The following is a 9,058-nucleotide window of genomic DNA, read 5'->3' on the forward strand; positions in this document are numbered from 1 at the left end:
ATCCTATACTATCCTCTATCCTATCAAATCCCCTATCCTATCCTCTATCCTATCCTATCCTCTATCCTATCGTATCCTCTATCCTATCCCATCTTCTATCCTATCCTATCCTCTATCCTATCAAATCCCCAACCCTATCCTCTGTCCTATCCTATCCTCTATCCTATCCTATCCTCTATCGTATCCTATCCTCTATCCTATCCTATCCTCTATCCTCTATCCTATCCTATCCTCTATCCTCTATCCTATCCTATCCGCTATCCTATCATATCGTCTATCCTATCCTCTATCCTATCCTATCCTCTATCCTATCCTATCCTCCATCCTATCCTATCCTCAATCCTATCCTTTCCTGTATCCTATCCAATCCTGTATCCTATCCTGTCCTCTATCCTATCCCATCCTCTATCCTATCCTATGCTCTATCCTATCCTATCGTCTATCCTATCCTCTATCCTATCCTATTCCTCTATCCTATCCTATCCTCTATCCTATCCTATCCTATATCCTATCCTATCCTCTATCCTATCCTATCCTCTATCCTATCCTATCCTCTATCCTATCCTATCCTCTATCCTCTATCCTATCCTATCCTCTATCCTCTATCCTATCCTATCCTCTATCCTATCCTATCGTCTATCCTATCCTCTATCCTATCCTATCCTCTATCCTATCCTATCCTCTATCATATCCTATCCTCTATCCTATCAAATCCCCTATCCTATCCTCTATCCTATCCTATCCTGTATCCTATCCAATCCTCTATCCTATCCTCTATCCTATCCTATCCTCTATCCTATCCTATCCTCCATCCTATCCTATCCTGTATCCTATCCTATCCTCTATCCTATCCTATCCTCTATCCTATCCTATCCTCTGTCCTATCCTATCCTCTATCCTATGCTATCCTCTGTCCTATCCTATCCTCTATCCTATGCTATCCTCTATCCTATCCTCTATCCTATCCTATCGTCTATCCTATCCTCTATCCTATCCTATCCTCTATCCTATCCTATCCTCCATCCTATCCTATCCTCAATCCTATCCTTTCCTGTATCCTATCCAATCCTGTATCCTCTCCTGTCCTCTATCCTATCCTATCCTCTATTCGATCCTATCCTTTTATCTTATCCTATCCTATACTCTATCCTATACTATCCTCTATCCTATCAAATCCCCTATCCTATCCTCTATCCTATCCTATCCTCTATCCTATCGTATCCCCTATCCTATCCCATCTTCTATCCTATCCTATCCTCTATCCTATCAAATCCCCAACCCTATCCTCTGTCCTATCCTATCCTCTATCCTATCCTATCCTCTATCGTATCCTATCCTCTATCCTATCCTATCCTCTATCCTCTATCCTATCCTATCCTCTATCCTCTATCCTATCCTATCCGCTATCCTATCCTATCGTCTATCCTATCCTCTATCCTATCCTATCCTCTATCCTATCCTATCCTCCATCCTATCCTATCCTCAATCCTATCCTTTCCTGTATCCTATCCAATCCTGTATCCTATCCTGTCCTCTATCCTATCCCATCCTCTATCCTATCCTATGCTCTATCCTATCCTATCGTCTATCCTATCCTCTATCCTATCCTATTCCTCTATCCTATCCTATCCTCTATCCTATCCTATCCTCTATCCTATCCTATCCTCTATCCTATCCTATCCTCTATCCTATCCTATCCTCTATCCTATCCTATCCTCTATCCTCTATCCTATCCTATCCTCTATCCTCTATCCTATCCTATCCTCTATCCTATCCTATCGTCTATCCTATCCTCTATCCTATCCTATCCTCTATCCTACCCTATCCTCCATCCTATCCTATGCTCTATCCTATCCTATCGTCTATCCTATCCTCTATCCCATCCTATTCCTCTATCCTATCCTATCCTCTATCCTATCCTATCCTATATCCTATGCTATCCTCTATCCTATCCTATCCTCTATCCTATCCTATCCTCTATCCTATCCTATCCTCTATCCTATCCTATCCTCTATCCTATCCTATCCTCTGTCCTATCCTATCCTCTATCCTATGCTATCCTCTGTCCTATCCTATCCTCTATCCTATGCTATCCTCTATCCTATCCTCTATCCTATTCTATCGTCTATCCTATCCTATCTTCTGTCCTATCCTATCCTCTATCCTATCCTATCCTCTATCCTATCCTATCCTCTATCATATGCTATCCTCTGTCCTATCCTATCCTCTATCCTATCCTATCCTCTATCCTATCCTATCCTGTATCCTATCCTATCCTCTATCCTATCCTATCCTCTATCCTATCCTATCCTCTATCCTATCCTATCCTGTATCCTATCCTATCCTCTATCCTATCCTATCCTCTATCGTATCAAATCCCCTATCCTATCCTCTATCCTATCCTATCCTATCCTGTATCCTATCCTATCCTCTATCCTATCCTATCGTCTATCCTATCCTCTATCCTATCCTATCCTCTATCCTATCCTATCCACTATCCAATCCTATCCTCTATCCTCTATCCTATCCTATCCTCTATCCTATCCTATCCTCTATTCTATCCTATCCTCTATCCTATGCTATCCTCTATCCTATCCTCTATCCTATCCTATCGTCTATCCTATCCTCTATCCTATCCTATCCTCTATCCTATCCTATCCTCCATCCTATCCTATCCTCAATCCTATCCTTTCCTGTATCCTATCCAATCCTGTATCCTCTCCTGTCCTCTATCCTATCCTATCCTCTATTCGATCCTATCCTTTTATCTTATCCTATCCTATACTCTATCCTATCCTATCCTCTATCCTATCAAATCCCCTATCCTATCCTCTATCCTATCCTATCCTCTATCCTATCGTATCCTCTATCCTATCCCATCTTCTATCCTATCCTATCCTCTATCCTATCAAATCCCCAACCCTATCCTCTGTCCTATCCTATCCTCCATCCTATCCTATCCTCTATCGTATCCTATCCTCTATCCTATCCTATCCTCTATCCTCTACCCTATCCTATCCTCTATCCTCTATCCTATCCTATCCGCTATCCTATCCTATCGTCTATCCTATCCTCTATCCTATCCTATCCTCTATCCTATCCTATCCTCCATCCTATCCTATCCTCAATCCTATCCTTTCCTGTATCCTATCCAATCCTGTATCCTATCCTATGCTCTATCCTATCCTATCGTTTATCCTATCCTCTATTATATCCTATTCCTCTATCCTATCCTATCCTCTATCCTATCCTATCCTATATCCTATCCTATCCTCTATCCTATCCTATCCTCTATCCTATCCTATCCTCTATCCTATCCTATCCTCTATCCTATCCTATCCTCTATCCTATCCTATCCTGTATCCTATCCTATCCTGTATCCTATCCTATCCTCTATCCTATCCTATCCTCTATTATATCCTATTCCTCTATCCTATCCTATCCTCTATCCTATCCTATCCTATATCCTATCCTATCCTCTATCCTATCCTATCCTCTATCCTATCCTATCCTCTATCCTATCAAATCCCCTATCCTATCCTCTATCCTATCCTATCCTCTATCCTATCCTATCCTCTATCCTATCCTATCCTCTATCCTATCCTATCCTGTATCCTATCCTATCCTCTATCCTATCCTATCCTCTATTCTATCCTATCCTCTATCCTATCCTATCCTGTATCCTATCCTATCCTCTATCCTATCCTATCCTCTATCCTATCAAATCCCCTATCCTATCCTGTATCCTATCCTATCCTATCCTGTATCCTATCCTATCCTCTATCCTATCCTATCGTCTATCCTATCCTCTATCCTATCCTATCCTCTATCCTATCCTATCCACTATCCAATCCTATCCTCTATCCTCTATCCTATCCTATCCTCTATCCTATCCTATCCTCTATTCTATCCTATCTTCTATCCTATCCTATCCTCTATCCTATCCTATCCTCTATCCTATCCAATCCTCTATCCTATCCTATCGTCTATCCTATCCTCTATCCTATCCTATCCTCTATCCTATCCTATCCTCCATCCTATCCTATCCTCAATCCTATCCTTTCCTGTATCCTATCCAATCCTGTATCCTATCCTGTCCTCTATCCTATCCTATCCTCTATCCTATCCTATCCTCTATCCTATCCTATCCTGCATCCTATCCTATCCTCTGTCCTATCCTATCCTCTATCCTATCCTATCCTCTATCCTATCCTATCATCTATCCTCTATCCTATCCTATCCTGTATCCTATCCTATCCTCTATCCTATCCTATCCTCTATCCTATCAAATCCCCTATCCTATCCTGTATCCTATCCTATCCTATCCTGTATCCTATCCTATCCTCTATCCTATCCTATCGTCTATCCTATCCTCTATCCTATCCTATCCTCTGTCCTATCCTATCCTCTATCGTATCCTATCCTCTATCCTATCCTATCCTCTATCCTATCCTATCCTCTATCCCCTATCCTATCCTATTCTCTATCCTCTATCCTATCCTATCCTCTATCCTATCCTATCGTCTATCCTATCCTCTATCCTATCCTATCCTCTATCCTATCCTATCCTCCATCCTATCCTATCCTCAATCCTATCCTTTCCTGTATCCTATCCAATCCTGTATCCTATCCTGTCCTCTATCCTATCCTATCCTCTATCCTATCCTATGCTCTATCCTATCCTATCGTCTATCCTATCCTCTATCCTATCCTATTCCTCTATCCTATCCTATCCTCTATCCTATCCTATGCTCTATCCTATCCTATAGTCTATCCTATCCTCTATCCTATACTATTCCTCTATCATATCCTATCCTCTATCCTATCCTCTATCCTATCCTCTATCCTATCCTATCCTCTATCCTATCCTATCCTCCATCCTATCCTATCCTCAATCCTATCCTTTCCTGTATCCTATCCAATCCTGTATCCTACCCTGTCCTCTATCCTATCCTATCCTCTATCCTATCCTATCCTCTATCCTATCCTATCCTGTATCCTATCCTATCCTCTATCCTATCCTATCCTCTATCCTATCCTATCCTCTATCCTATCCTATCTTTTATCCTACCTTATCATCTATCCTATCAAATCCCCTATCCTATCCTCTATCCTATCCTATCCTCTATCCTATCCTATCCTCTATCCTATCCTATCCTCTATCCTATCCTATCCTCCATCCTATCCTTTCCTGTATCCTATCCAATCCTGTATCCTATCCTGTCCTCTATCCTATCCTATCCTCTATCCTATCCTATCCTCTATCCTATCCTATCCTGCATCCTATCCTATCCTCTGGTCTATCCTATCCTCTATCCTATCCTATCCTCTATCCTATCCTATCATCTATCCTCTATCCTATCCTATTAAATCCCCTATCCTATCCTCTATCCTACCCTATCCTCTGTCCGATACTATCCTCCATCCTATCCTATCCTCAATCCTATCCTTTCCTGTATCCTATCCAATCCTGTATCCTATCCTGTCCTCTATCCTATCCCATCCTCTATCCTATCCTATGCTCTATCCTATCCTATGCTCTATCCTATCCTATCGTCTATCCTATCCTCTATCCTATCCTATTCCTCTATCCTATCCTATCCTCTATCCTATCCTATCCTATATCCTATCCTATCCTCTATCCTATCCTATCCTCTATCCTATCCTATCCTCTATCCTATCCTATCCTCTATCCTATCCTATCCTCTATCCTATCCTATCCTGTATCCTATCCTATCCTCTATCCTATCCTATCCTCTATCCTATCCTATCCTCTATCCTATCCTATCCTGTATCCTATCCTATCCTCTATCCTATCCTATCCTCTATCCTATCAAATCCCCTATCCTATCCTCTATCCTATCCTATCATCCATCCTCTATCCTATCCAATCCTCTATCCTATCCTATCGTCTATTCTATCCTCTATCCTATCCTATCCTCTATCCTATCCTATCCACTATCCAATCCTATCCTCTATCCTCTATCCTATCCTATCCTCTATCCTATCCTATCCTCTATTCTATCCTATCTTCTATCCTATCCTATCCTCTATCCTATCCTATGCTCTATCCTATCCTATCGTCTATCCTATCCTCTATCCTATCCTATTCCTCTATCCTATCCTATCCTCTATCCTATCCTATCCTATATCCTATCCTATCCTCTATCCTATCCTATCCTCTATCCTATCCTATCCTCTATCCTATCCTATCCTATATCTTATCCTATCCTCTATCCTATCCTATCCTCTATCCTATCCTATCCTCTATCCTATCCTATCCTCTATCCTATCCTATCCTCTATCCTATCCTATCCTGTATCCTATCCTATCCTCTATCCTATCCTATCCTCTATCCTATCCTATCCTCTATCCTATCCTATCCTGTATCCTATCCTATCCTCTATCCTATCCTATCCTCTATCCTATCAAATCCCCTATCCTATCCTCTATCCTATCCTATCATCTATCCTCTATCCTATCCAATCCTCTATCCTATCCTATCGTCTATCCTATCCTCTATCCTATCCTATCCTCTATCCTATCCTATCCACTATCCAATCCTATCCTCTATCCTCTATCCTATCCTATCCTCTATCCTATCCTATCCTCTATTCTATCCTATCTTCTATCCTATCCTATCCTCTATCCTATCCTATGCTCTATCCTATCCTATCGTCTATCCTATCCTCTATCCTATCCTATTCCTCTATCCTATCCTATCCTCTATCCTATCCTATCCTATATCCTATCCTATCCTCTATCCTATCCTATCCTCTATCCTATCCTATCCTCTATCCTATCCTATCCTCTATCCTATCCTATCCTCTATCCTATCCTATCCTGTATCCTATCCTATCCTCTATCCTATCCTATCCTCTATCCTATCCTATCCTCTATCCTATCCTATCCTGTATCCTATCCTATCCTCTATCCTATCCTATCCTCTATCCTATCAAATCCCCTATCCTATCCTCTATCCTATCCTATCCTATCCTGTATCCTATCCTATCCTCTATCCTATCCTATCGTCTATCCTATCCTCTATCCTATCCTATCCTCTATCCTATCCTATCCACTATCCAATCCTATCCTCTATCCTCTATCCTATCCTATCCTCTATCCTATCCTATCCTCTATTCTATCCTATCCTCTATCCTATGCTATCCTCTATCCTATCCTCTATCCTATCCTATCGTCTATCCTATCCTCTATCCTATCCTATCCTCTATCCTATCCTATCCTCCATCCTATCCTATCCTCAATCCTATCCTTTCCTGTATCCTATCCAATCCTGTATCCTCTCCTGTCCTCTATCCTATCCTATCCTCTATTCGATCCTATCCTTTTATCTTATCCTATCCTATACTCTATCCTATCCTATCCTCTATCCTATCAAATCCCCTATCCTATCCTCTATCCTATCCTATCCTCTATCCTATCGTATCCTCTATCCTATCCCATCTTCTATCCTATCCTATCCTCTATCCTATCAAATCCCCAACCCTATCCTCTGTCCTATCCTATCCTCCATCCTATCCTATCCTCTATCGTATCCTATCCTCTATCCTATCCTATCCTCTATCCTCTATCCTATCCTATCCTCTATCCTCTATCCTATCCTATCCGCTATCCTATCCTATCGTCTATCCTATCCTCTATCCTATCCTATCCTCTATCCTATCCTATCCTCCATCCTATCCTATCCTCAATCCTATCCTTTCCTGTATCCTATCCAATCCTGTATCCTATCCTATGCTCTATCCTATCCTATCGTTTATCCTATCCTCTATTATATCCTATTCCTCTATCCTATCCTATCCTCTATCCTATCCTATCCTATATCCTATCCTATCCTCTATCCTATCCTATCCTCTATCCTATCCTATCCTATCCTCTATCCTATCCTATCCTCCATCCTATCCTATCCTCTATCCTATCCTATCCTCTATCCTATCCTATCCTGTATCCTATCCTATCCTGTATCCTATCCTATCCTCTATCCTATCCTATCCTCTATCCTATCCTATCCTCTATCCTATCCTATCCTGTATCCTATCCTATCCTCTATCCTATCCTATCCTCTATCCTATCAAATCCCCTATCCTATCCTCTATCCTATCCTATCATCTATCCTCTATCCTATCCAATCCTCTATCCTATCCTATCGTCTATCCTATCCTCTATCCTATCCTATCCTCTATCCTATCCTATCCACTATCCAATCCTATCCTCTATCCTCTATCCTATCCTATCCTCTATCCTATCCTATCCTCTATTCTATCCTATCTTCTATCCTATCCTATCCTCTATCCTATCCTATGCTCTATCCTATCCTATCGTCTATCCTATCCTCTATCCTATCCTATTCCTCTATCCTATCCTATCCTCTATCCTATCCTATCCTATATCCTATCCTATCCTCTATCCTATCCTATCCTCTATCCTATCCTATCCTCTATCCTATCCTATCCTCTATCCTATCCTATCCTGTATCCTATCCTATCCTCTATCCTATCCTATCCTCTATTCTATCCTATCCTCTATCCTATCCTATCCTGTATCCTATCCTATCCTCTATCCTATCCTATCCTCTATCCTATCAAATCCCCTATCCTATCCTGTATCCTATCCTATCCTATCCTGTATCCTATCCTATCCTCTATCCTATCCTATCGTCTATCCTATCCTCTATCCTATCCTATCCTCTATCCTATCCTATCCACTATCCAATCCTATCCTCTATCCTCTATCCTATCCTATCCTCTATCCTATCCTATCCTCTATTCTATCCTATCTTCTATCCTATCCTATCCTCTATCCTATCCTATCCTCTATCCTATCCAATCCTCTATCCTATCCTATCGTCTATCCTATCCTCTATCCTATCCTATCCTCTATCCTATCCTATCCTCCATCCTATCCTATCCTCAATCCTATCCTTTCCTGTATCCTATCCAATCCTGTATCCTATCCTGTCCTCTATCCTATCCTATCCTCTATCCTATCCTATGCTCTATCCTATCCTATCGTCTATCCTATCCTCTATCCTATCCTA

The sequence above is a fragment of the Halictus rubicundus genome, unplaced genomic scaffold (assembly GCF_050948215.1).
Source record: "Halictus rubicundus isolate RS-2024b unplaced genomic scaffold, iyHalRubi1_principal scaffold0023, whole genome shotgun sequence".
NCBI lineage: Eukaryota > Metazoa > Arthropoda > Insecta > Hymenoptera > Halictidae > Halictus > Halictus rubicundus.